Genomic DNA, 27,503 nt, shown 5'->3' with positions numbered 1-27,503 from the left:
ATATATCAAGGGCATCCAGATAGGAAAGGAAGAAGTCAAGCTCTCACTGTTTGCAGATGACATGATACTCTACTTAGAAAACCCTAAAGACTCTACAAAAAAACTTCTTGAAACAATAGATTCATATAGCAATGTGGCAGGCTACAAAATTAACACACAGAAATCAATGGCCTTTCCATATACCAATAATAATGGGAATAAATGGACATTAAGAAAACAACCCCATTCACATTAGTGCCACAAAACTCAAATAACTTGGAGTCAACTTGACTAAAGATGTGAAGGACTTATACAGAGAAAACTATAAAACTCTGCTCCAAGAAATAAAAGAGGACACATGGGAATGGAAACACATACCCTGCTCATGGATTGGAAGGATTAACATTATTAAAATGGCAATACTCCTGAAAGCATTGTACAGATTTAATGCAATCCCTCTAAAGGTACCCATGACATTCTTCAAAGAAATGGATAAGGCACTTTTGAAATTCATTTGGAACAATAAACACCCTCGAATAGCCAAAGCAATTATTGGGAAAAAGAATATGGGAGGCATTACTTTCCCCAACTTTAAACTGTATTACAAAACAATAGTTATCAAAACAGCATGGTATTGAAATAAAGACAGACCCTCAGATCAGTGGAATAGACTTGGGTACTCAGAGAATGTTCCCTAGACATACATCATCTAATCTTTGATAAAGGAGCAAGAAGTCCTAAATGGAGCAAAGAAAGCCTCTTCAACAGTTGGCACAACTGGCTAGCCACTTGCAAAAGAGCAAACTTAGACCCCCAGCTAACATCATGTAGGAAGGTAAAATCCAACTGGATTAAAGACCTCAATATCAGACCTGAAACCATAAGGTATATAGAACAACACGTAGGTATAACACTCCATGACATTGAGACTAAAGGCATCTTCAAGGAGGAAATGGCACTCTCCAAGCAAGTGAAAGCAGAGATTAATAGATGGGAATATATTAAGCTGAGAAACTTCTGCACCACGAAGAAAATAGTGCCCAGGATACAAGAGCCACCCACTGAATGGGAGAAACTATTCACCCAATACCCATCAGATAAGGGGCTAATATCCAAAATATACAGGGCACTGACAGAGCTCTACAAGAAAAAACATCTAATCCCATCAAAAAATGGGGAAAATAAATGGACAGACACTTTGATAAAGAAGAAATACAAATGGCCAAAAGGCACATGATAAAGTGCTCCACATTACTAATCATCAGGGAGATGCAAGTCAAAACAACTATAAGGTACCACCTCACGCCACAGAGATTGGCACACATCACAAAGAATGAGAACAAGCAGTGTTGGTGGGAATGTGGAGAGAAAGGAACTTTTATCCACTCTTGGTGGGAATGCCGACTAGTTCAACCTTTCTGAAGAGCGATATGAAGATTCCTCCAAAAACTGGAAATTGAACTCCCATACGATTCAGCTATACCACTCCTAGGAATATACCCTAGGAACACAAAAATACAATACAAAAACCCCTTCCTTATGCCTATATTTATTGCAGCACTATTTACCATAGCAAAACTCTGGAAACAACCAAGATGCACTTCAACAGATAAATGGCTAAAGAAACTGTGGTACATATACACAGTGGAATAATATGCAGCCGTCAGGAGAGATGAAGTTATCAAATTTTCCTATGCATGGATGTACATGGAATCTATTATGCTGAGTGAAATAAGTCAGAGAGAAAGACAAAGACAGAGAATGGTCTCACTCATCTATGGGTTTTAAGAAAAATGAAAGATATGCCTCAACAATTTTCAGAGACGAGAGAGGAGAGGGCTGGACTTACAGCTGACCTCATGAACCTAACCACAAAGAGTGATGTGTTTAGTTAGAGAAATAACTACATTGCGAACTATCCTAACAATGAGAATATATGAGGGAAATAGAAAGCCTGTCTAGAGTACAGGTGGGGTGGGGAGGGAAGGAGAGATATTTGGGTCATTGGTGATGGGAATGTTACACTGGTGATGGGGGGTGTCATCTTATACGACTGAAACCCAACCACAATCATGTTTGTAACCAAGGTGTTTAAATAAAAAATATTATTAAAAAATTAAAATTAAAAAAAAATTCTTGTAAGAGGGCCTGGTGAGGTGGTGCTATAGGTAAGGTGTCTGCCTTGCAAACGCTACCAAGGAAGGACCACGGTTCTATCCTCCGGCATCCTATATGGTCCCCCCCAATCCAGGGGCAATTTCTGATCACTTAGCCAGGTGTAAGCTTTGAGCATCAAATGGGTTTGGCCAAAAAAAAAAGACAAAAAATACAAATGAACAAAAGTTCTTGTAAGAAAGAAAATATGTAAATGTGTTGGATAAGATATGACCATCAAACTATTTTTGATGGTCATTTCCAATATGAACAAATGTCAAATCATTTTGGGAAACATGTGAAATGAATGTAATATTTAGTGTAGTATATCTGTAGGGAAGGAATAGACATGTCTCCTTTACCCTTCTGGGTTCTTCTCAGACTTACTGAGAAACTAAAAATCATCATATAGCTTAGTGGAATGGAAGACCAAATTCCATACATATAGATATAGATTCCAAGGTATGTAAGTATAGAGTCTAACATTCATGTATATTCTGATCTTAGAAATGAGATAAGGTCCTGACACTTAACAGAAAAAAAGAACTCACATGACAAAAAACAAGTGATTCATACGAAGAAGAATGTTTCCATGTTACTCTAATTTGAAAAGGTGCCATTGGGATAAGGTCTGGGGAATAGTCTAGTAGAGTAAAGTACCTCCATGCAAAGTTAGGTCTTGAATTTAATTCCTGTTGCTACAAACGGCACTGAGGGCAATTCTGGCAGTTCTGCTATCTGGGACACACAGTGCTGCAAGCAAGTTTTGACTCGTCACAGTCAGGAGTGTACGACTACATGTGTATGACCCCAGAAATACCAATAAATACAGATGAGCATCCCAACCAGGAAGTCCAACAACTGGCCAGCCCCTCTGTGGTCACACCCAATGAGTACCACATCCAGAATGTTCACAGGTAATGCAACTGCAGAGTGTCACACCAAGAAGTTCTGCAAGTATCACAACTAAGAAATCCAACCAGGTGGGCACCAAGTGTGTGATACTCCAATTGGATTTGTGAGCCACTATCATTGCAATAGTGGGGGGGGAATTAATATATTAATACTTTTTTTCATGCATTAATGTTAGGACTGAAAAATGTGAATATTTCCTTGTTTACTTACTTAATAAATTTTAACAATCAGCCTGAAGTCTTACAAGAACCCTCTCATTTGAAATTTCTTTCGCTACTGAATGTGGAGAATACAATAACTAAAAATGTGATTCTTTGGCACTATAGTTTGGGGAGAGGGTATATTGGTCATTCATAATTGACAGTGCTCACTCCTGGTTCTATGTTCAGAGATCACCCTTGGGAATGCTCAGGGGACCATATTAGTGCCAGGGATCAAACAGGGTAAGCCTGGTGCAAGGCAAACTCCTTTACTATTATACTATCTCTGACCTTTAAGCTGGTTATTTGAAGACATGGCAGACACAGAAGAAATTCTGCAAACAGTAGAATCTGTTCTTTTGACACGGATATATACACTTTTAAGGATCTTCTTGCTTGAAAGGGTGCCTCCCTCTCAGTACCATGAAGACCCTTAAAGACACTAGTAGAAAAGACCAGGGCCTACGTCTGCAAATTTAGAGTGCATTTCCTGATAACGTAGTACAAACTCTTCCTCCAGTCCAACAGCTTTGTGTTTTGCAGAAGATGGTGTTTTGGGTGATGGCTTGGGTCAGTTGGGGAAGAAGCTCAGTTTTCTTCCATGTAGACATACATGGACTTGTGATTCAACTCTTGCTTTATCTCCCAGTGTATTTCCAAGGCAATGTTTTGCATTTTTCCCAGTAGCAAGGGAGTTTGGAAAAGCCAACTGTCGGCTACATCTTCACCATCTGCTACCCAGTGCAAAATAGGCAAGAGTACCTGGAGATAGTGTTGTCAATTTAGCCAACTTTTAGTACCTATAAACCTTATGCAAAATACTAATATCCCTCAGGATAAAAGCTCCCATAATAAATTCATGTCTCTCTTGGGCTCTACCAAGCCTTCAAATTCCCTAGGATCCTTCAGAAAACGCAGATTCAGATTCTGCCAGGCAGGGTCTGGGTCTGTATTTCTAACAAGCTCTCACAACATCACAGTGCTGCTATCCTGGGCCTCATAGGATCAACAGAGTTGTCATGGGATTTATGATAAGAGTTTTTGTGTGCTTTTGATAGCCTCATCACGTGTTTGTCTCTCTCCGCTTTCCATTTCAGTTTCAAGTTGTTTCAGGCCAGTTTTTACTTTCATTTCCCTGAGAGACTCATGACTAATTGCTGAGTATCTCCCACATAGAACCTTCTGCTGAAATGTGCTCTCAGCCTCCTCAGGTTCCATGTCCATTGTTATTCATCCAGTGGGCATCATCATCAGGACATCAATTCTTCTCACAAGGTTTCTAAATTGCCTGTACCTTCCCTTCTCATCAATAGCATTTCTCTCTTACAGATCTTTGGATCCCCAGGGCCCAGTTCAATGACTGACACTCAACAGGTAATTGTACAAATACATGTCAAATTGATTAATCAATGAGAGAATCAAATACATGATGTCCTATCTATAAGCCAAGTGCAGTATCTCAGTCTTTATTGTCAGCTTTCCTGTGGATAACAGCTACACATTATCATGCTTTTCCAAAGGCCTTCCCTTCTTTTTTTTAAAATAAAATAGAGGCTGCCAACAAAAACACTAAAACTAATTTAAATCATATAGCTAAAAAGTGACAAAAAGCTAAATAAGGTGTAATAAATACTGACTTAATACCTTACAAGGCTACAATTATTACTTGATTTAATGTTTTTCTCTCTTTAAGTCTAATGGGCAGAGAAAGACCATATGTTTCTCATGTCAACCATGGAATTATAACTGTAAATTCTTTAGAGAACTTGTCTCAATGTAAAACACTGCCCAGTCTACAAATCCTTCAAAGCAATCTAATCAGCCTTTTCGATGACAAATTACCCAAGCAAGGTATTTCTGAGTTCTAGTTCTTACACATCCTGCCCACTATTTGACCTTTCTAGGTGATGTTAATGAGCAACTTCAATTTGGTTCCTGTGTCTTTGATTTCCTCTAGACATATGCTGTCTGCTATGTCATATACCACTGCAAAATCTAATTATGCACAGACAAAATGCCATGCACAATTCCTGGGGCTGAGTGCAACATTTCCCACAACACAAGAGAGTCACTAGATTGGCCAGGTGATCAGATGAGAGATTGGATGGGGTTGTGGGTTTGGATGGACACAAGCACCCTCCCCCACCTTTCCTCAGGCTCCTGCCCTAGGAAAATTTCTGGAAAAGAGTTCTAGCCTCTTGAAAAATGTCTACTTCTTAGGATCCAAGTAACCTGAATATCTGACATTACTTCCTCCAAATAAGTAAAACTAAGAATTAAAATAGTCTACTTTCACAGATACTATTCCAATAGAAACTGAAAGTATACATTTGGAAATAGTTTTCAAAATTTCCAAAGATGGGGCCAGAGAGATGGCATGGAGGTGGGGCATTTGCCTTGCATACAGAAGGATGGTGGTGAGAATCCTGACATCCCATATGGTCCCCTGAGCCTGCCAGGAGCGATTTCTGAGTGTAAAGCCAGGAGTAACCTCTGAGCACTGCCGGGTGTGACCGAAAATCAAAAAAAAATTCCAGAATTTTTTTACTTCATTTGAATATAATAATTATTATATTTAATATAATATATAATAATATGTATAATATATTTGTATATAATTATTTATAATAATATAAAATAATATTTATATATAAATTATATAATATAATCCTTTTGTGACTCTTTCTTGGATAATTTGTTTTTATGCTTTAATATATATTAGTTGCCCATGAATTAGAATACTCTTTAAAATAGTTTTTAACTTAGAAATCCCTGCTTTCTATTTTCTAAATTAAATCAGTTCCTTGAAAGCAGTGGTTCTCAATTAGAGATGATTTCAATCCCCATAAAACATTTGTCTATGTCTAGAAACAATTTTGATCCTTTCAACTGCAGATTGTCAGTTCAGTTAGAATCCAGTGAGTAGAAACCAGAACAGCTCAAGATCACAAAAGATCTGTCTCTAATCATCAACAGTGTTGAGGAAAAGAAAGCCTTACTTGAATGTTTCTAGCCCAGAATTTTTCTCTTTTGACTTCCCTCAGCTGATGAGTTGCATCTTCCTGTCAAAATCACAAATAGAGAGTTCACATGACAGAGATTTGTTAAGAACGTTTTGCTGTTCACTTTTGAAGCAATGATTTTTTTTTCTTCTTTCTTTCCAGACACTTGATCCAAAAAGAGAAGCATGATACGATTGTGCTCATCATAGGCTGTACAAGGAACCCATGACTCTTCGGCCTATCATCAGTTTTCCTAATAGCTAGTTCTTTAGTTTCCCAATCTTGTATTTTAGAGGCTGTTAGCACTAATTTGAAACTAATGCTCATCTCCAATGACCGTTCTAGCCACCATCTCTAATAGGGACTAAATAAACTCTTTTCTTGTTGGATTTGACATTGGTGTTCAATCTTGGGGAATAATTTTTATATGCATGTAAGTAGGTTCTAACAAGCTATGCTACAAAAAAATATGAAGTGGTGTATCCACTGATTATGCCTCTTTGCATTTTTATTGCTATAAGAAATCATTCCATTTCAGCTAGTTTCTACCAAACCACTTGATCCTTTTTCTTCATTTATGGCAGGGTCAACGGTTATTTGAAGATCACATGCTAATTGGCATCTGGGCTGATAAGTGAATGTGAATAACTAACCTGAATACAATCTTTTCAATCCATATTAAAGTCATTCTTAATAATAGTCTCTCTCCTTCTGTTACCTGATATTTTGCTTAGGGAGGCTACCCAAACTCTGTTTCAGAGGTCCTGCAGGCTATTCCCAGCAAACTAGACCAGATAATTCAATGCAATGTGGTGTTTCTGTGACCAAATGTTAACAGGGCCCACCCAGGAGTTCTCAAGTGTTACCTGGCATATTTTTATAAAATATCATTATGTTCATGTTTTCCTTCATTGATTTCAAAGCTATTAGTCAGGATACACATTCTCTGAAATTTTTCAGAATTTAAACAAATATCAGACATTGATAAGAGAAAAATTCCAAGATACTTTAATATTACATATGTATATATACACATATACATATATACATATATACACATATATACATATGGTAGATCTGAGTTAGTCTCCTGTTTAAATCCAATTAGATGAGGAATTTTGATCTCCATGCAAAGAGGGGGACCGGTAGCAGAGAATAAGAGAAACAAACATACAAAAAGTCAAGCAAACACTCATAGATTGTTCAAGCATTAGGGTAACTTGGAAAGTGGTCAGTGGTCTCACAGTAGAAACAAGTTTATCCAGGGCTGGAGAGATAGCACAGCGGCGTTTGCCTTGCATGCAGCTGATCCAGGACCTAAGGTGGTTGGTTAGAATTCCAGTGTCCCATATGGTCCCCCGTGCCTGCAGGAGCTTTTTCTGAGCAGATAGCTAGGAGTAACTCCTGTGTGCCGCCGGGTGTGCCAAAAAATAAAGAAATAAGTTTATTCAGTCAGATAATATGTTGAGAGTCTCCACCTGAACTCTCAACACTGTGAGCTTACAGAGTTTTTAAAGCAGGGGTCTCAAACTGCAGCCCGCGTACAATTTTGTGGCCCATGGCCGCCCTTTAAATATCACAGTATTCACAATTATTCGCTTACTGAATAATCGGAATAAAAATCACATTAGTAAGAAAAGATTGCATTAAACATTCGCATATCCCAAGCAGTTTCATTCAGGGTATGCAAATGTTTAATGCGATTTTTTGCGATTTTTTTCTTACTAATGTGATTTTTTATTGCGAGTATTCGGTAAGCAAATAATCACGATACTTTGTGCCTAGCGCAGATGTCATTTCTGCTGCTCCTGCCCACTGTCCCTTGCATTATCGGAGGTCTAAGGAAGAAAAGGGAGAGAAGTTTATTACAGAATTAGATTTTGTCATACCTTCATCATGACTTCATCAAAGCCTGCAGTGAAGAGAAAGATTGATGATGAGCACAGACAATTTCAGGGAAAGTGGGAGACACAGTATTTCTTTGTTGAGCACAGGGGCATCCCCACATGTCTTATTTGCTCAGAGAAAGTTGCAGTGCACAAGGAATACAACTTGAAACGCCATTATTCAACTAAACATGCTGAGGAATGTGCAAAATATCAAGGAAATGAGAGAGCCAAGCGGGTTGTCAGTCTTAAAGCATGTCTAATGAGGCAACAAGATTTCTTCAAGAAAGCAACCAAAGAGAATGTTGCATCAGTCGAAGCTAGTTACATGGTTAGTGAGATGATTGCTAAGGCAGGGAAACCATTCACAGAAGGAGAGTTTGTTAAAAATAAATGCATGTTACAGGCTGCAAGTATTATCTGTCCAGAAAAGAAAGGCCAGTTTAGCAAAATCAGCCTTTCTGCCAACACTGTGGCAGAGTGCATTTCTGACATGTCAAGTGACATTTACCATCAACTGTGTGAGAAAGCCAAATTTTTGGTGCATACTCAGTTGCTCTTGACGAAGACACAGATATAATAGACACTGCGTAGCTCACAATTTATGTCCGTGGTGTTGATTGCAATTTTGAGTTGACAGAGGAGCTGCTCACAATAATTCCAATCCATGGCCAGACCACTGCTAATGAGACATTTCGGCCTCTGTATGATGCCACTGAGAATGCAGGTTTGCCATGGAAGAGGTTTGTTGGAAGAATAAATGATGGAGTGCCATTGATGACAGGGAGGAAAAATGGACTGGTGACACTTGTTCAAAAAAAACTTGAAGAGGAGGGTGTAGAAAAGGCCATTGCTCTTCATTGCATTATCCATCAGCAGGCCCTTTGCAGTAAATGCCTGCAATGTGATGTCTGTTGTTGTGAAATGCATCAACCAAATCAGATCCAGGGGCTTAAAGCACAAGAGGTTCCGTGCTTTTTTAGAGGAAATGGAGTCAGAATATGGAGATGTGCTCTATTTCAATGAGGTATGTTGGCTCAGCAGGGGAAATGTCCTGAAAAGATTTTTTGAGTTGAGAGAAGTGAAAGCCTTCATGGAGAAGGATGGGAATGCTGTTTCTGAGTTGAGTGATCACAAATGGCTAATGGTCTTAACTTTTCTTGTTGACATCACACATAAGCTGAATGTACTAAACAAGATGTTACAAGGCCTGGGGCAGCTTATCAGTGCTGCCTATGACAACGTGAGAGCATTCTCCACAAAACTTGTGTTTGAAAATCCCAGCTCTCTCATACAACCCTTTGCCATTTCCCAGCATGCAAGGAACTTGTGGATGCAGGCATACCATTCAGTGGTGAGAAATATGTTGATGCTATTTTTAAGCTAGAGAAGGAATTTGATCACAGATTTGCAGACTTCAGAAAGCACAGAGCCACTTTCCAAATTTTTGTGGACCCATTTCCTTTGATGTGCAAGGTGCCCCTCCTGTGCTTCAAATGGAGCTCATTGACCTGCAATGCAACTCTGATCTCAAAGCCCAGTTCAGGGAGATTAGTGGAAAAGCAGACATGCATGGGCAATTTTTGAGAGAATCCCGCACCCCCAGCTTCCCTGAGCTTTCCCGAATGTTCAAGCACACCATGTGCCTTTTTGGGAGCACATATTTGTGTGAAAAGTTATTCTCCACATTGAACTTCAATAAGTCAAAGTACAGGTCTAGACTTAATGATGATTATCTTCAAGCCATACTGAGGGTCTCAACTGCTTCCTCTCTAAAGCCAAATATGATTCAGATTTGTGAGAAGAAGCGCTGTCAAGTCTCTGGCAGCAAGGAATAGGCAAAAGATGCCATGTTCAGAAGAACTGTTCATGATCTTCACTCAATATTCTATTCATGCTCAGAAGAAATAATTAAAACTGTTAATAATGACGTTTGAGGACTTTTTTTTTTGTGAAATCTCTTATGCGGCCCTGGCTCACCTGACTTTGCCTCCTGCAGCCCCCAGGTAAATTGCGTTTGAGACCCCTGTTTTAAAGACAGTAAGTGCATCAACATACAATAGGGACTCAGATGTAAAGAGGCTGGGTATTTTACACAGCCAATCAGCAGGCATCTAAAAATCCCTAACATTTCGTACTATTCTTTTCTTGCCCATTTTTGATTGCCCTGGTTCACCATTGTATTCTAAGATCTTGCTTACAAACTCTTTGTATCCTAAGACATAAACTATTTGACCTAGGGGTCTATTACAACCATAGGGGTTTGTTGTTGTTGCTGTTAGGGGACTGATTTCCCACATCTCACTAGGCATCAGAGGCTTGCAGTTCAACTAAGACACAGGACAAAGGAATAAAGCAAGGAAAGACCAGTTGGGGGGGAGGGAGTATCAGGAAAGGAACATTAAGCAAAGCAAAATATTTAAACAAATTCCATCAGGCTTTTTACAACTCTTGAGAAATAAATCTTTTTCCAAAAAAGACATTTTGGAGTGACAGAATATTTTAATCCCTTCCACTGATTATACTGCTTATTGCCCTAATAAAGTTTCTGGCTGTATGCTATAGTAAGACTCAAGAGCTAATATACTGAGTGTTTAGTCTGTGCCAGGTACTGGTAAGCACTCTCATTGAATCAGTATGACAAACCTATCCCTTTGGTGTTCTCATCAAACCCCACTTAAGCTGCCTGAGTCAGAATCCTCCAGGAAATCAGGAAGCCTGTTAGCATCTGAAATTCTTAAGTGCCTTCAAGTTGGACAACCATTGAACTAAGTGTTGCTTTCTTAAAGGTAGATTGAATCTGACTGGTGCTTACAAAAGCAAAATTTTACTTGCTTAGAATTCTGTTCTTTGTTACCAAGTAGAACTGAATTATGGGTCTTTTGAAACATACCAGTATAGTCAGATATATTGACTTGGAAAGTTTAGACAAATCTGATGTTCAGTGTGATAGCAGAAAGCTAAAATTTCTGTCCAAAGACATTTGTTGTTTATTTATGTGTGTGTTTATGTGTATGTGTATATTGAAAGAAGTGAAAAACATATTTTCCCCTACACATTCCTGATGGGAGTTGTCTGTCTCTTTCTCATACAATGCAATGTTCCCCCCTCACCCTCCCCTCTGTGTTAACTACCTGCTTGTCTTTTATCTACTGAGTTACAGGTGCTGATCCATTTGCTGGCTCCCCATGGTTTTACAGACCCTGCATTAATTGTCCTGAAGACATCTTGGAGACTTAATGTCTGAATCCCGCTCATTTGGAGACTTGAAGTCTGGACCCTACTCACACCTACCCCCAAAACCTCCGGATTCCCCCATATCAAAGCCCATTCCTGTTTCCTCTGTAAAAATAACACAGCCCACCTGAAAACTGTATAAAAACCCCCTGATTTCAGACCTCGGGGTTCGCAACCTCTGCTCTGCTCTGAGCACGTTTCGAACCTCTGATCGATCAGATTAAAATTGGAACTTGCCTGCAATTTGCTGAGCACGTGCCTTTTTCACTATTCTGTGCTGGGCAACTGGGGGGGGTCGGGTCGTCCGGACTTTTCATATATGAGCATTTCAGCATCCATAGTCGTCTTTTATCATATTCTAAACTGGCAAAGTTAATTTGCTGTAAATGTCCATGTTTATATCATTGTGTTGGTTTGATCTTTTGGGCTATACCAAAGGGTTCTCAGGGGTAACCTGTCTCTGAGCTCAGGAATACTCCTGGTGGACTCTGGGGACCATATAAGGTGCCAGGGATTGAACCTGGGTTGGCTGTGTGCAAGGTAAACATCCTACTTGCTGTGCTATTGCTCTGGCCACCATATCTTGAAAGTCACTGACCACAGAATCAAATGAGTTTGAAACAATGGTTCCAGTTTACTTAAGGGTATGGTCAACATATCCCTGATGACCAGTATTCATAACAACTTGTATTTCTAAACCTCTATTAATTATTTATTATTTATTGTTTGTTTGTTTTTTGGGTCACACCTGGCAGCGACAGCACTCAGGGGTTTTTCCTGACTGCACTCGGAAAATGCTCCTGGCAGGCTTGGGGGACCATATGAGATACCGGGATTTGAACCACCATTCATCCTGGATCAGATGTGTGCAAGGCAAACGCCCTACTACTGTGCTACCTCTCTGGCCCATAATTTTTAAATATTTTTGCAGATATTCTTGGCCATCTTCCAAGTATACTTTCACTTGTTACTTCTGGCCTATCATATTGTCTATTAGTGTGAAATATGCTTCTTGGTTGGATTGAATTGGTTGTTCCTGGGAGGGCTGGAGACATATTACAACATATAAAGTCAGTCCTGGGAGTTAACACCCTGACAATCTGCTCAGGCAGTTTGGAAAAGAACCACATAAGCAGCTTCCAAGGGTAACTCCTTGCATAATTTCTCCTTTATATGATACAACACATCTTTGAGTCACCCATATCTTTTTTCTCTGGATGTGACACTCCCCCCATACTTTATGGGTACACTTCACATGGGAGTCATATTCCACCTTGGGGCATGGCCTTTCTCTGCTTTCTGAAGCTCTTTTTTACATCATTCTCATTTCACTTCACTATGTATTCTCTGGGAAATTTTTTCTTTAATATGAAGAGAAAGACCCTCATACAGGAAATTGAGATTGAATTCTTTTTTTTGCAAAGAACATAATAACTAGGCTCATTCTGAGAACTCTGGCTCCATGAAAATATGGATGATAAAGTCCAGTTCTCATGCTGCCTGGCCCAAGGAGTTCTGAGGCTCAGCTTGACAGCTGCATTTGTGAATACACCTTTATAAGTCCTGTATTTTGCATGCCTTTGGCGCTCTACTAGACAGAATGCTACTTAATTTGGATCAATTTTTGCCTAAATAAACTAACGTTTTCTAAAATGCCTTGGTTTATCTTTTAACAGTTTGTATACAGTTAAGACACCAAATTTCCAATTGGGCAGAGTTAAAAACGACCCACCCATAGCTCAGGAGTTCATTTTATTCTAGCTCAGTGATTCTCAACTGGGACAAATTTGACCCTTACGTACATTATGGAAGTACCTGGAGCCTAAGGAGGCTGCTAAACTTCTTATCATGCACGGATAAGGTCTCCACAAAAAATAGCTCCAACCCAAATGTCAGCAGTGCTCAGGATGAGAAATGTTATCCTTGGTACCTTACATCTCTGCATATATTTATTTAAACCGATACACTTTCATTTGTAGACTAGAAATCAGTTCTGCTAAGCTCTTTGTTTCTGAGACAGTTTAAATGATGGCATGGAAGATTTCTCTTGTCCACCCTGACTGCAGCACAGTTCTATCTATAAACAGGGTCCTCATGAATTTAAAACACTGTGCAAGCTCATGTGAATTTAATAACTTTAGTGGAGGGGAAATAAGATAAGAATCAAAGCGTGGGGGGAGGACATCTTGGCTTCAAGGCAGCAGGCCCATCGCTGTCAATCCACAATGAATATTTATGACGGCACATTCCACCAGAAAGACATTTGGCTAGAAGAGAATTGTTTTGTCCTGCTGTAAGCAAAAGCAAGATTTTCTAAATACATCCTGTATTATTTTGAAGCAATTAGTCCTCTGTCCATGCTAGGTAAATATGGCATAGGAATTTAATACTTAGTCAACAAACCATTTAAAAATGGAGGGTGTTAGAAAGTGAGATAGTCTTTGTCTTAAAATGGAGCAGTTCAATTCAGGTTCTTTGAGTACCTGAATTGTGGTCAATCCAAATGAGACATGCTGTAAAAGTCAGGTACATACTAAATTTCAAAGACTTCTTTCAAAAAAGAAAGCAAAATATTTCCATATAGTGTATTTTGATTACAAGTTAAAGTGATAATTTTTGCATATATTGAACTAAATATATTTAAATGATTTATCTCATTACCCATGGGACAGAACTTTGTGATAGGTATGTATAAAATTCACTAGCATTTTATAAATATGCTATATATTTTCTGTGGATCAGCACTGTTCTAAAAGCACACATTTTTAGCATTTTATTTTCATCTTGTTGTGATATTCATGAAAGACCTTAAAGTTCAGATTTCTAGTGGGCATGTCCTTCAATCACTAGGTCTCTGGTTTTAAACTCGGATACAAAATAACATCATCTTGAAGAGCTGTTAAAAGCAATACTTGAGTATTCTAGGCAAAACCAAACTCTCAAGACCCAAATTTCACATTATACATACATTAGGAACTCAAAATAGAATGCATTTAAAATGTAAAACTAATACTTTTAAGAGTAAACATAGGAAAAAGGCTCAAGATCTAGGACTAGGCAACAAGTTCTTAGACTGTACCCAAAGTGAAGTAGGAGAGACACCACAAAAGATCTTTAAAAGAGGAACAGAATACCCGCTACTAACATTCTTGTGACTCTTGTGGTTACTAGCTCCTGATAATAAGGAAACTCAGAAAAATAAGTTCCCATAAATTACTGAAGCATGTTTAATGAAGAAACCTCTGACCCTGATTTCATCTTTTATTTGAGGATGATATATATACTCACATGCCTCTTAGTTGCATAATAACATGCTAATGATATATGTGAAGTAAGTCCAATATACATACATGACCCCAGGACTACCCACATCAAACTATACTAGACTAACCCTTTCATGAATGTTTTACATCTTAGTTAACTAAGATGTAAAGGGGTTAACCCCTTCGCCCCAAAACTGGTAGGCACAACCATCTCACACCTCAGGCACACTCACACCTCAAGTACATAGTTTAAGTTTAATCCACCTGTTTGTATGTATATGGTGTCTCATTCTTGAATTCTTTCTGAGGACAAATACAAGAACCTGGCATCCAGGTTGAAGCTGTTTGTTTTCCTGACATCATGCTCAGAAGAGTCGACTCTTGTTCCAAGTTCCATAATGCCATGACTCTTAGACTTTAGGGTAGCGTGTAGCCCAATGGCTGCTTTTGTAGGACTGGCAGAGCAGTTGCCAGAACCAAGCAGGAACCTATCCTTAAATTCCTGCAGCCTGCCTGGGATTGGCCCTGCTACAACAAAAACATGTTCCAGAAAAGTACAAATGGATACATTGAATTTCATGACAATTCAAAGATCTTGCTCAAACTCTCATGAAGAAGATAAAACAAGATACAGATTGAGATAAAATATTGCTAAACCCCATGTTGGGGCAGAGAGGATGTTTCAATGTGCTTAGAACAAGCCAGTCCCAGTTCAGAGGCATCTTAGAATGAGGAACTGAGGAGAGAAACTGTCATTACTTAGGAGTGCAGATTTCAGGTATAGATCTGAAAGGCTTCTGACTCAGTGGTAAAGTACCCATCTCACAAGTGTTGGGTTCTAAAGCTGTCTCCACAATAAGTGGGAGAGAAAAGCAAACAGGATCCTAAAAGGCTGAGAAAATTTTACCCCATCTATGTTCTTTTTTGTTTTTGTTTTTGTTTTGTTTTGGGGGGGTCACACCCAGTGGTGGTTAGGAGTTACTCCTGGCTCTGCACTCAGAAATCGCTTCTGGCTTGGAGACCATATGGGATGCCAGGGATCAAACCGCATCTATCCTGGGTCAGCTGCATGCAAAGCAAATGCCCTACCACTGTACTACAACATCAGCCCCTGTTCATTCTTTTTTTTTATAATCACTGATATTCATTTGATGACTTAGAAGAATGTAGTGTGAAGATTGGATCATTCAAGTGTAGACTTATCAGTGAACAAACATGCAGTTTTGTGAGAAACTCAGTTTTATTTTGAGTAGTGATTAAGTCACCCTTTCTCTCTCCTTGATCCCAAAGTCCCTTAACATAGGCTAAATATATTAAGTTTACCCTGTTTTCCTTAAGAAGTGACTGCCATGTTCTGTCCATAGAATAATGTTAAATTAGTTTTTCCTTTGCCAACTTGAATAATATTCATTAAGCCCAAAAAGCCCCAAAAAGAACTGAGAATTTTGCTTTGTGCTCCCACAATCTTTTACTACTTCAGGTTCTCCTTGGGCTAATTGAAAAATCAGGTTAACAACAGACAAATTAATAGAAGTAAAGGTCAAACATAATCACATATCTGTAAATTTTTATGGATGCAGATACTAAAACCAGTGGATGAAAATGAAGGAATTTAAATCCTGAACTGAGTAATAGGAAGGGTCTTAGGGCTTCAAAGATTGAGGAAGGAGATTCAGATTATAAGGCAAGAAGGACTCATAAACCTCACAGTTGTTATTCTTCTAGGTAGTTAAGAGACTGGTAACATTCCCCATGATCTTTCAGGCTCTTTATTCAATTATTTTCATTTTGGGTTATATTCCAAGTGACAAGTCTTGAGGACGTCTGCTCTGAACATCTTGGGGAGGCTTATTTACCCATACTAACCAAGGACCTAAGCTAGAAAACATACACAAACAGTAAAAACACAAAATAATCAAATTAGAATATGGGCAAAAGATAGGAACAGAAACTTCTCTGGGAAGGGGATTTAGGATAGTAAATGATCATGTGAAGTCTTTCAACATTGCCAGTCATTAGGGAAATGCAAATTAAAGTCTTCACACGTGAACACTAATCTCAGTACAAATTTCAATTTAAAGTAGTATTAACACCACCCCCTCCTTCCTCCTAGTCTAAGATCCTATTGAAATGATCTGGCTTAGATGGTGAAAGCTTAAAAATGCCCTGCTGTGGGTCAGAGAGATAGTACAGAGGATTAGGTGCTTGTCTTGCAGGGAGTTGAACCCAGTTTGGTTCCTGGCACTTCAAATCATGTCTTGAACCCCACCAGGAGTGACCCCAGAGTAGCGTCAGGTGTTTCCTCTGTCAAAATCTCACTGGTCATTTTTAAATTTTATTTTATTGTTTTGCTGTCACACCTGGTGATGCTCAGGAATTATTTCTGGCTCTGTTCTCAGGAATCACTCCTGGGAGTGCTTAGGAGACCACATGGGATGCCTGGAATTAAACTCAGGTTAGCCATGCACAAGGCAATCGTTTTACCCACTGACCTTAAGCTGAGCCCCCAGTGGTCTTTCTCATTTTGGATACCCAAAATCATGCCCAGGAATGGAAACTTAGCATGTCAATGAAATATGTATCCTATGTGTAGGTATGATTTCATAGTTGACATGACACCTCTACATGCAAGCTTTACTGTCCCAGCTGTTGTACTTAAGAGGAACACCCACATAGGGTAACCATGAGCAACTTCACACACACTCACTGGCTCCCTCCATGTCTCACCCTGACAACAAAGGAGCTTTGTTTGGGCCCAAATTCTCCAGTGCCTTATTTCCTTCACAATTTCCATAGAGGAGAAGGGTCATGCCAAGGCTTACTCAGTGACTCAGAACAGGATGGGGTGTCGGCCAATCATTCAGCTACAATTGAAAACCATTGGCCTAAGTGATATTTTAGGGACACAAAACTTGTGTTGGGTAATCCCTGCAAATGCAGGCAGGTGAAGAAACAGGCCTACAGAATTCTCCTGCCTTCAAAGTGTTTGCGAGAGACCAGGAAACAAAGCCTGTGTGCCAAATGACCCCCACTTGCCCTTGAAGGCCCCTGCAGGGTGTTGATCTCCTAGGTAAACTTTATTGGGGGTTCTCAGTCACTTAGGGTCCATAGATGTGCCTCAGGCAAAAGCAACTCTTATGCAAAACAGTGACTCAGCTAATTAACATGACCTCCTGATGGCCCAACATTCCACCAACCTCACATGCAAATTCAAGATAAACTCACTTCCCCAAGAACCACCTCCACCTTCACTCCAGAAGGGGCTGGTGTTTGTGTTTACACCTGAGAGTACTGTGCCACCTGTGGGCTGCCATTGCCATCAGATGTCAGTAATAGCACAGCCTCTAAGGGAAGAGAAGTGACAATTACATTTATTTCCAAACTCTGCTGTGGAAGGCAAGTTACCCCCCAAGTTACAACATGGGCCCAACTCCCTTTCAGAGAGCCATTTCAGCTTCTCAGAGTGGCATCTCAGAGGAGTCACAGCCTCTGGCAACAATCTTTATGGTGGTTAAGCAAAGCAACCCAATAAACGTGACAAGAGAGAAAGCATATGCTTTGTACCATGATTAAAAGTCAATTGTTGGGCCGGAGTGGTGGCACAAGCATTAAGGCATCTGCCTTACCCGTGCTAGCCTAGGACAGATGCATTTCCATCTCCCCCCCCCCCCCCGTGTCCATATGGTCTCCCAATCCAGGAGCGATTTCTGAGCGCATAGCCAAGAGTAACCCCTGAGTGTCACCGGGTGTGGCCCAAAAAACAAAACAAATTTAAAAAAAGTTTATTGTCGGGCTGAGTGTCACACAATGAGCGACACATAAGCCAGTGGACTGCTGAGACCAAGGGACTGTTCATAACAAGCGCCTTGCAAACCACAGCTAAAGTAGCTGAGAATGGGGCTCCCTATTTATTCATGCACTGCAAACATGTGGGACACTGTTGGTTTGGGCCAGCTGAGGCTACTCTCTCCAAATGCAGATAGAGTTGTAGGGGTCATGAAAAATGGAGGTTCTGGTGAAAATAGGTACTTCAAAGATTGTTGTTATTTTGGGATCAGAAATGAAAATAACTCATGGGAGTTGGTCTGCCAAGTTACATACATATGCAGATTACATGCTTAAACAAAGTGAAGCAAGTGCATTTCATTATCCACCCTGGTTTTTCCTAAGTGTCTGCTTCACATATCCACACAGTGAGCAGAGTAATTCAGAGATCTACCAGATCAGTGTTTTTCAAATTAGGAGGGCATAGCCTCCCCTATGGGGCCTATGGAATGTTAGAAGGGGGCCACAGATAAAATTTGCAATAATGGGGCTCAGAGCAGGAATGTAGGAGACGAACTGGTAGAATAAGGTGAGCACAAAAAGTAAATGAAGTTGGAAGTGTCCATGATCAGATTCTGGTTGAGAAATATAGTTCTATTGGGTGTATCTAACTTGATTTCTCCACACCTCACTTCTTGTTTGGATCCAAACCTAACAAGTTCCTTGAAGATACTGAATAAAATCAGTGACTATATCAAAAGCTATTACTCTGAGGAGAATTTCTGGATTTCTTTTTTTGGTTTTGGTAACACACCCAGCAGTGCTCAGGATTAATTCTGGCTCTGTGCTCAAGAATCACTCCTGGAAGAACTGAGGAGACCATATGGGAAGAAGGGGCTCAAACCAGGGTCAAGGCAAACACATGCAAGGTAAATGTCCTACCCACTGTGCTAGCACTCCAGCATCAATTTCTGGTTGTGTTGAACTTTGTTGATTGACATGGCTCTGAGAGCGCATGCACATATTCCTCTTTGTGCATGGCTGGCTTCCAGGCAAGTGAAGTTGCCACTAGATTTGGAATTTCGGGGAAGGTGTGGACCTTTATAATATCTGTGCATCAGGGACTTTGGTTTTCATGTATTTGTCTAAACAGCAGCTAATTATAAAACCAGAAAAAGAACACGTAAAACCAGAGCAGAAAGGGAAAAATACCAGACTCCAAATTGGGATGGCAGAGTATGCGGTGTGTGGGTGAGGGAATACTGGGGTGGAGAAGGAATGCAATGCTGTGTGTGGGTAGATACTTATCTTTTATATGGATAACAAACCAGTCTTAAGAGGGTGAACAATGGTGTTGGTCTGTTGTCCAATTTTATGCTTATAAAATGTTCATAAGGGTACATGGGTTATGCTGAATCATATATGTGAGAAACTTCCTAGTTGGGAGATTGTAGGGTGGGATATGGGGCTAGTGGAGGTCAAGTTCAGTTCTCTGAAGAGAGTAATGTGGATCTTGGTATGGCTGATGACAAATCGGGTTGGTCCAGATAGGTGTATAGATGCAAGAAAACAGGTTTATTTATTAGTTTCTGGTGGGCGGATAGGGGTGGGGTGGGGACGACACCCAGTGGTGTTCAGAAGCTATTTCTGGTTTTGTGTTCAGGAGTGACCCCTGGTGGTGCTTGTGAGACTCTATGTGGTCTCCTAGGTTAAAATAATGCCAGCCACACACAGAGCAAGTAACTTAAATAACCCCTTCACTATCTCTCCAATCCATACCCAGGGGTCATAAAGATAATATTTTATTACGTAAGATTCTATTTGCACATTCATTTTATTGTTTTTGTTTGGGGGAGGAGTTGCACCACACCTGGCAATGCTTAGGGCTCACTCCTATTTTTGTACTTGCAAAATATCTCCTGGAAGTGCTCAGGACTCAGGTGTCACATTTTCAGAAATGTTATTAGAAAAAGTCAAAGGCCTGAATTGAGCTTGGATTACCTGTCATTTTTGTAGTTGAGAATCCTGTGCCATGGGGTGGTAGCATGGGGTGCTTAGCATGTACAAGGTGCTGGGTCTACTCCCAGCACCACAAAAACAGAAAGATCTCAAAATACAGAGATAAGTGTTGGGCTTTGGGGCATGTGGGACTGACCTGGGATTAGAATTTCTGCTTCTAGACTTACTGATAGAAAAGAAGGAAAATAATTTCCCCCCTAATGCATGTAAGTTCTTGACTGATAACCTTGGCATCAAAATATAGGTAATAGGAGTAAATCAGAAGTTTAATCATGCATCTACCATCTGCATAGTTGGAATAGACCCAGAAAAACTGAGTTACTCTCCCAAACAGCCCAAGCCATCACCTTTAATGCCATCTTGTACAAAAAGACAAAAGCTGTTGGAAGGGAAGAGGAAAGCTTGTGAGAAAATAAGGTTAAGAGGTTCAGATTGCTTCTGTGGATTCCCTTGCCTTCTTTATTAGTGCCTGGAGATTTAGTTTTTCTCTCCCTGGTACTGAGAGGGAGGCACTCTGCATTCTTTTAAATAAAATTTCCTGTCTATATGTAGATAGTCTTTTGGATTATTTTTATTTATTTACTTTGGGGGGATTTTAGAGACATGCATTGCTCAGGATTTACTACAGGCTCTGTGCTCAGGGATCACTCCTGGCAGGCTTCAGATTCCAAGGATTGATCCTAGGTAACTCCATGCCGTGTACTTCTTACCCTCTGTATTATTTTTCCAGCCACCTAGATATAAATAGTCAAAAGTAGAGGTTTTTCTGTTTTTGGACACTATTTTTATTTCTTAACAACAAACAGCTCAAGAATGCAAGAGGCATTTGGGGTGTTTCCCCTCAAGCTCCTACCATAATGTGTAGCACCTTCTAGTCCCTTCTACACACATATTCAGCTGGTTCCCCAAAGAAAAGGCATCTAAGCGCACAACAGTTAGCAGTTCAGGCCTCTTCCTTTGTACCAGGAGTCATTTTGCAAAATGGGGCCATTTCCCACTGTGTATTACTTCTTGCATATGGTATGTGCTCCATAGAAAATTTAAACTGCTACTTCAAAACTAGCAAAGTTTCTGAGTGGATCCTTGAATTTTGTCTGTAAAATTAATACCAAAAACTCCAAATGCTTAGGAAGTTATTATTATTAAGAAAGTAATTTTAGGTGGAAACAGACTGTGGACTGAAAACTGTGATGTTCTCAGAATGGGGTCAAGCCTCCCCACACCTTTCCTCTACCACTGAAAAATCCAGCAGACTCCACTCACACCCACAAGTTCTTTTGTTTTGTTTTCCTTTATTTAAAGAAAATGTTTCTCATAGTTGCCATAGTTGATAAGACATTTGTTTCCAATTAGAGAAAAGTTATTAAAAAAGAATAGAAAGAAAAAAGAAAAAGGAAGAGAAGAAATTAAAGAAGAAAAGTACAGTAGCAAGTATATTTGTGAAAATTATTATATCTCGGGGCCGGAGAGATAGCATGGAGGTAAGGCGTTTGCCTTTCATGCAGAAGGTCATCGGTTCGAATCCCGGCGTCCCATATGGTCCCCCGTGCCTGCCAGGAGCAATTTCTGAGCATGGAGCCAGGAATAAACCCTGAGCACTGCCGGGTGTGACCCAAAAACCACAAAAAAAAAAAGAAAATTATTATATCTCCAATGAAGTCATTAATACAGTGACAGAAGGTTTAGTTAGTTTTTGTTAACTGCTCATACTGTTAAATTAGTGTGTTCCAATAGGGATGGCAGCATCAAACAAATGACGTTGTACAGAAATTGAAAGCACTTTACTGATATTGCAGCTTTTAGGGACATGTTCTCAGCTGCCATGTCTCCTGGAAAAAGAAAGATGCAGGAGGAGGGTACCTGCACTGGCTCCCAAAAGACCTGGTGATATCAACCCAAATATCAGTATACCTGAAGTTTGGCCATATAGGAAAGAATCGTAAAGGGGTGTTGATGCAGGCTCAGAAGTTAGCCTATCTTCCTGATACTGTAAGCTTTCTGATGCTTGGCCTGAGCACCCATGATTTTTCACTTCTTGGCTTATATCTCATTCAACAAAATAGTCTATAGAGCTGGTCTGGTTCAAACATGGCGATTCTCCTCTAAAAGAAAATGTTATCCACTAACTCTTCCCAGGTAGTCTGGACAGGGCTGAAAACACTGGGACCTTCTCAGAATGGGGGTGGGCAGGTTCTCCTTTCTACATGAACCGCAACAGCCCAATGGCACAACCAACAAAAAGGCCCACATCTGTGGACTTAATCTTATCAAACTTATTATCAAACTGCCAACTTGAAGCAAGTAACCATGCAGCACCTCAAAATTTCATAATAGTGTCAAACCAGTAGAATCACAGTGAACCTGATGGGAAAGCCACCAAAATCAGAGAGCCTAATATAGGAAACTCAACTAGCACCAACCACTGCCCAATACATCTTTAGACAATGACTTTAGTAACAGCATTGAGAGATGTCTTATTTTCTTTTGGTTTTTGAGCCACAACCAGTGATACTCAGGGGTCACTCCTGTCTCTGTGCTCAGAAATCTTTCCTGATAGGCTTGGGGGGCCTTATAGCATGCCAGGGATGGAACCCTGGTCTGTCCTGGGTCTGCTGCATGCCCTACCACTGTGCTATCAGTAAGAATTATTTCTAATTGACTCTTAGTGATCTAAGTTTTGATCATTCCATTTAGCTTTGTGTTGTAACAAATGATATGAAGTAAATTTGTGCCTACAAGGGGGCAGACTAAGGGTGTTGTGTGGGAAACTGAGGTATTATTGGTGAAGAGAAAGTCACTGGTGATGGAATTGGTATTTGAACACGGAATTCCTGAAGTAATTGCATTTTGAAAAAGTTTGTAAATCAAGGAGTTTTAATAAAAATTTTTTAAATAAAGTAATTTGTAGTTCCAGGTGTCCTATATGACCACTGGTTTTTCACTCACTAGTTTTGTCATTTGCTGTCCTATGTACATCAAATGGTCCTCTCTCCAGTTATGTCTTTTGAAGTCCACAACCCCAGTGCCCCCACTGAGTCAGTCTTTCTCATTCACAGATTCAGTGCTTCCTGGTGCTCTCCATGGCCTGATGATCTCCCACTGATGTTCTGTAATCTATTTCTCCTTGCTGGTGCTTGCTGGTCTGGTCAGTTTGGCTTTACTTTGTTTTCCTGCTGTCTGCTCTCTGGGCAAAATTGAGGGTCAGAAAGAAGCTGCATCCATCTAGCCACAAGCATAGTGTCGAACAGGAAGTAGCCTGGCCTGTATCTCTATTTCAAATGTTAATATCTCCACCCCTCAGTCATTTCCATCTGATAGACCATGCCTCATGCAGACAAGCTTAAAAGTGACCAATTAAATTAACTATATTACCTGGCAAAGCCCCCTCCACTCCATTTCCATGACAACAATACCTGTTATACAAATAAATAACAGAAAACATTGATGATTTAATGATTAACAGTCATAGGATATTGGCTTCCTGCCTGAAATTTCCTTTGATCTTATAAAATGCACAACCACTCTACAGGTGAAGTCACATTATTACTATTACTTTACAGCTCATCAAACTCTTAATTGGCACATAGATGTGGGTCTAGCAAGTCCTTGGGGGACGCCACACCAGGAGAAACTCTTCTAGGCTCTGCTTGGTGAATAAAATGAACAAGGCCATACAAATACAAAGTGTATAAAGACCAAATTTAAACGCCAATAAAAACCTAACACATCTCATTTTCACCAAGCAAATAGGATGAACATAGGCAGACTCTTTCATTGTTTATTAAACCTAAAATGGGATAGGGCAGAATGTGAAATCAATGGAAGAGACATCTTCTATCATGATTAAGAGAATTCATGAGATGGGGAAGAGGTCAGTAGCCTCATCTCTTTCTGTGCAGGTTTACAAATAAATCACATACATGATTGTCGCAAGATCCAAGTACTACATCAATCATGTATTCTGAGAAAATGACAATAGTTAAGTAGGGAATCAAGTATTTGGAACTCCTTTTATATTTGACTTCTTTTTTTTTTAAATTAGTCTCTGTGCTAACAAAGGAGAAAGTGGTGGTGGTGATGGTGGAGAGATGAGGTGGGGGCACTTGTAGAGGCCTTGGGGATGGGTCTTTCAGTCCAAACCTTTTGCTACCAAGGCACCCACAAAACATCCAGTCTCTTAATTTCAGATGAATGGGTCTATATTTTTAATTGAACATTGAGTATACACAGAACCTTATTTATTTTCTCATTTTATTTCTTTATGTACACACTGGGCATCAAACCTACTACTATTACCTACTAGGCTTGTGCCTTACCTCTGAACTACATCTCTGTTCTCTATAAGTTTATTTAAATAAAGTATGCCTCTAGCTGTGATTCCAGAAATGGATCACCTATTGGACTCACCAAAACAGACAAAAACGTCAAGGCCTGGATCCCATCTTCATATTCTTCAGATACCAATGTCCTGGTTATGGTCTGGTTCTTAACCATCCAATTAGGAATATTAGAAGGACATTAGAGATTTTAGAAGAAAAACTTGAGCTCGTCTAGATCTGAGCTTCTTAAACTGTTGGTCACAACTCCATTTGGCATAGTGTAACTGAATGTAGGGACTGTGGGAGAAATTTGCTTGACTGATCTGGTGTAGTTACACATATAGACATCATTAAAATACCAGATCCGGAATGCCTTGCATTTCCCACTGTTTTCATTTTGGGGGGAACTGTGAGGGTGGTTGGTATTTCAGAGGTCATACAGATGATTATGAAATGACAATTGGATAAAGGAGGTGACTTACCTTGAGTTTACCTCTCTGTCTACTTTTCTGTTTTGTTTCTACATAAGCCCTGTTAGGTGTTTTATTTAATTATTTTATTACTTTTGTTTTGTGTTGGGGATATACCCAGTGGTGTACAGGGGTAGCTCCTGACTGTGCATTTAGGAATCACTCCTGGTGGGCTCAAGAGATCACATAGGACACCGGGATAGGCCCAGCTAGGCCACATGCAAGACAAACACCCTCCCTGCTGTGCTTTCACTTCACTCATGCCCACTGCTTTTGCAAACAAAAGGAACTACTGCTTTTGCAAACAAATATTGCAAGGAAACTTTATCACAATAACCAAATAACCACTATAACCAAAGAGGAATGTTTGGTGAGCAATAGTGGCGCATTAATGTGATGGTTCTCAAACTTATCTGCAAAAGGCATCATTGGGGAAGCTTTGAACAAGCCCAGAGCCCAAACCAAATTCACACCAAAAGAACCTCTCTACGTGGACCAACAGAACCCATTTTTCAGTCAGTATTTGAAAGCAGCACTTCTAGAAACTGAAATTACACAGATTATTTCTAGAAATGCAAAAGGAAACAAATGCAAAAGGAAAGCCTCTTCAACAAATGATGTTGGGACAACTGGTCAGCCACATGCAAAACAGTGAATGCAGACCTCTGTCTAACACCATGCATAAAGGTCAAAACAAAATGAGTTAAAGATCTTGATATCAGACCTGAAACTATAAGGTATATAGAGGAAAGCATAGGCAAACCACTCTATGACGTTTAGTTTAGAGGCATCTTCGAGGAAACACCACTGTCCAAATTAAGTGGAAGTAAATGGGACTACATTAAACTGAAAATATTTTGTACTTCAAAGGAAACACTGATTAGGATACGAAGGCCTCCCACAGAATGGGAGAAACTATTAACCCAATATTCACCAGATAAGGAGCTAATATTAAAGACATACAAGGTACTGACAGACGCAGTCATATGTGGGATTTAAGAAAAATAAAAATCTGTATGGTAATAATAACCAGAGACGATAGAGATGCAGGCTGGAAAGACCAGCCCATATTATGAAGTTTACCACAAAGAGTGGTGAGTGCAGTTCGAACACTAACAATTACCATGACAATGATAGTGAGAGAGAAATAGAATGCCTGTTTCTGAGACAGGCATTTTTGTAAGCAAGGTCATTCAATTTATTTTAAAATAAAAAAGAATTTTCCTCAAGATCAAGCTAATGTGGAGATTAGCTTGATCTAATCTGAAGTCTGAGCCTGCATTTTCACAAGATCCTAGATGGCCTAATGTTCATGTATCTCCAGTGTAAGGAAAGCAGCTCAAAAATTGTCCAACTAGTGTTGCCTTGTCTGCAAATCTCTACTATTGTGACTCTTGAGTCTTAACAAGCTCTGGATAATATCAGGAGAATGTCTGCTCTTGAGAATGCTAATATCCTGTCTCTAGGGAGGCAGCAAAGGAGGTCCAGTTGAAATCCTCCTTTCACTTCCCTCCTATCATGAGGGAAATGCTCCAGGATTCTATATATAAATTATTTAATGAAATCACAGTAAGATACACATTTACAGAGCTATTTATGATTAAGTTTTGGTCATACAATGTCCAACACCCTTCAGCAGTGCACATTTCTTGGCAGCAATGTCTCTAGTTTCCCTCCCACTCAAACCCTCCCTTCCTCTTGCCTCGGTGGCAGAGATTTCTCTTCTCTCTCTCTTTTTTTAGACACTGCTTTGCAATATTGTTACTGAAGAGTTATTATGCATATTACTTTATCCAAGTCTCATTGGCATAGTGCTTCCTTCTTTGCCCTAAGTGTACTCCCCTGTTATTTGTGGCAAGCTTCCTACCATAGACCAGTCCCCTGGCCCTCATCTCTTTGTCTTTGGGTATTACTCCCATACTGTAAAATCACCCCCATGCCGTATTTCCCACCCCTAAGTGTGCGGGGTGAAGTAGAGTTGCTGCATGAAATAATTCAAACCAGGCTGAGGGTGAAACATAGGTAGTCTGGCAATTTTCTACCTCTCATCAAGAGCGAGCTGCCTGACAGAACTGTCGATTTTATTGAGTACAGAGACCACTCCCAGGTGGGAGAGTAATGATAGATAGTTCAGGCTATTCTGAGCCAGTCCCACCCAGGTTTACATGTAAGACTATCTCTGTTTGGGGGTAAAACCAAGTTGTAAACAGATAGAACAGAACAAGGGATGATTTTTTGTTTTGGGGTAAAACAAGGTATAATTTAACACTATACCATCGTTTTTTTATGTCCCG

The sequence above is a fragment of the Suncus etruscus genome, chromosome X (assembly GCF_024139225.1).
Source record: "Suncus etruscus isolate mSunEtr1 chromosome X, mSunEtr1.pri.cur, whole genome shotgun sequence".
NCBI classification, from domain to species: domain Eukaryota; kingdom Metazoa; phylum Chordata; class Mammalia; order Eulipotyphla; family Soricidae; genus Suncus; species Suncus etruscus.
This window is presented reverse-complemented; position numbering follows the sequence as displayed.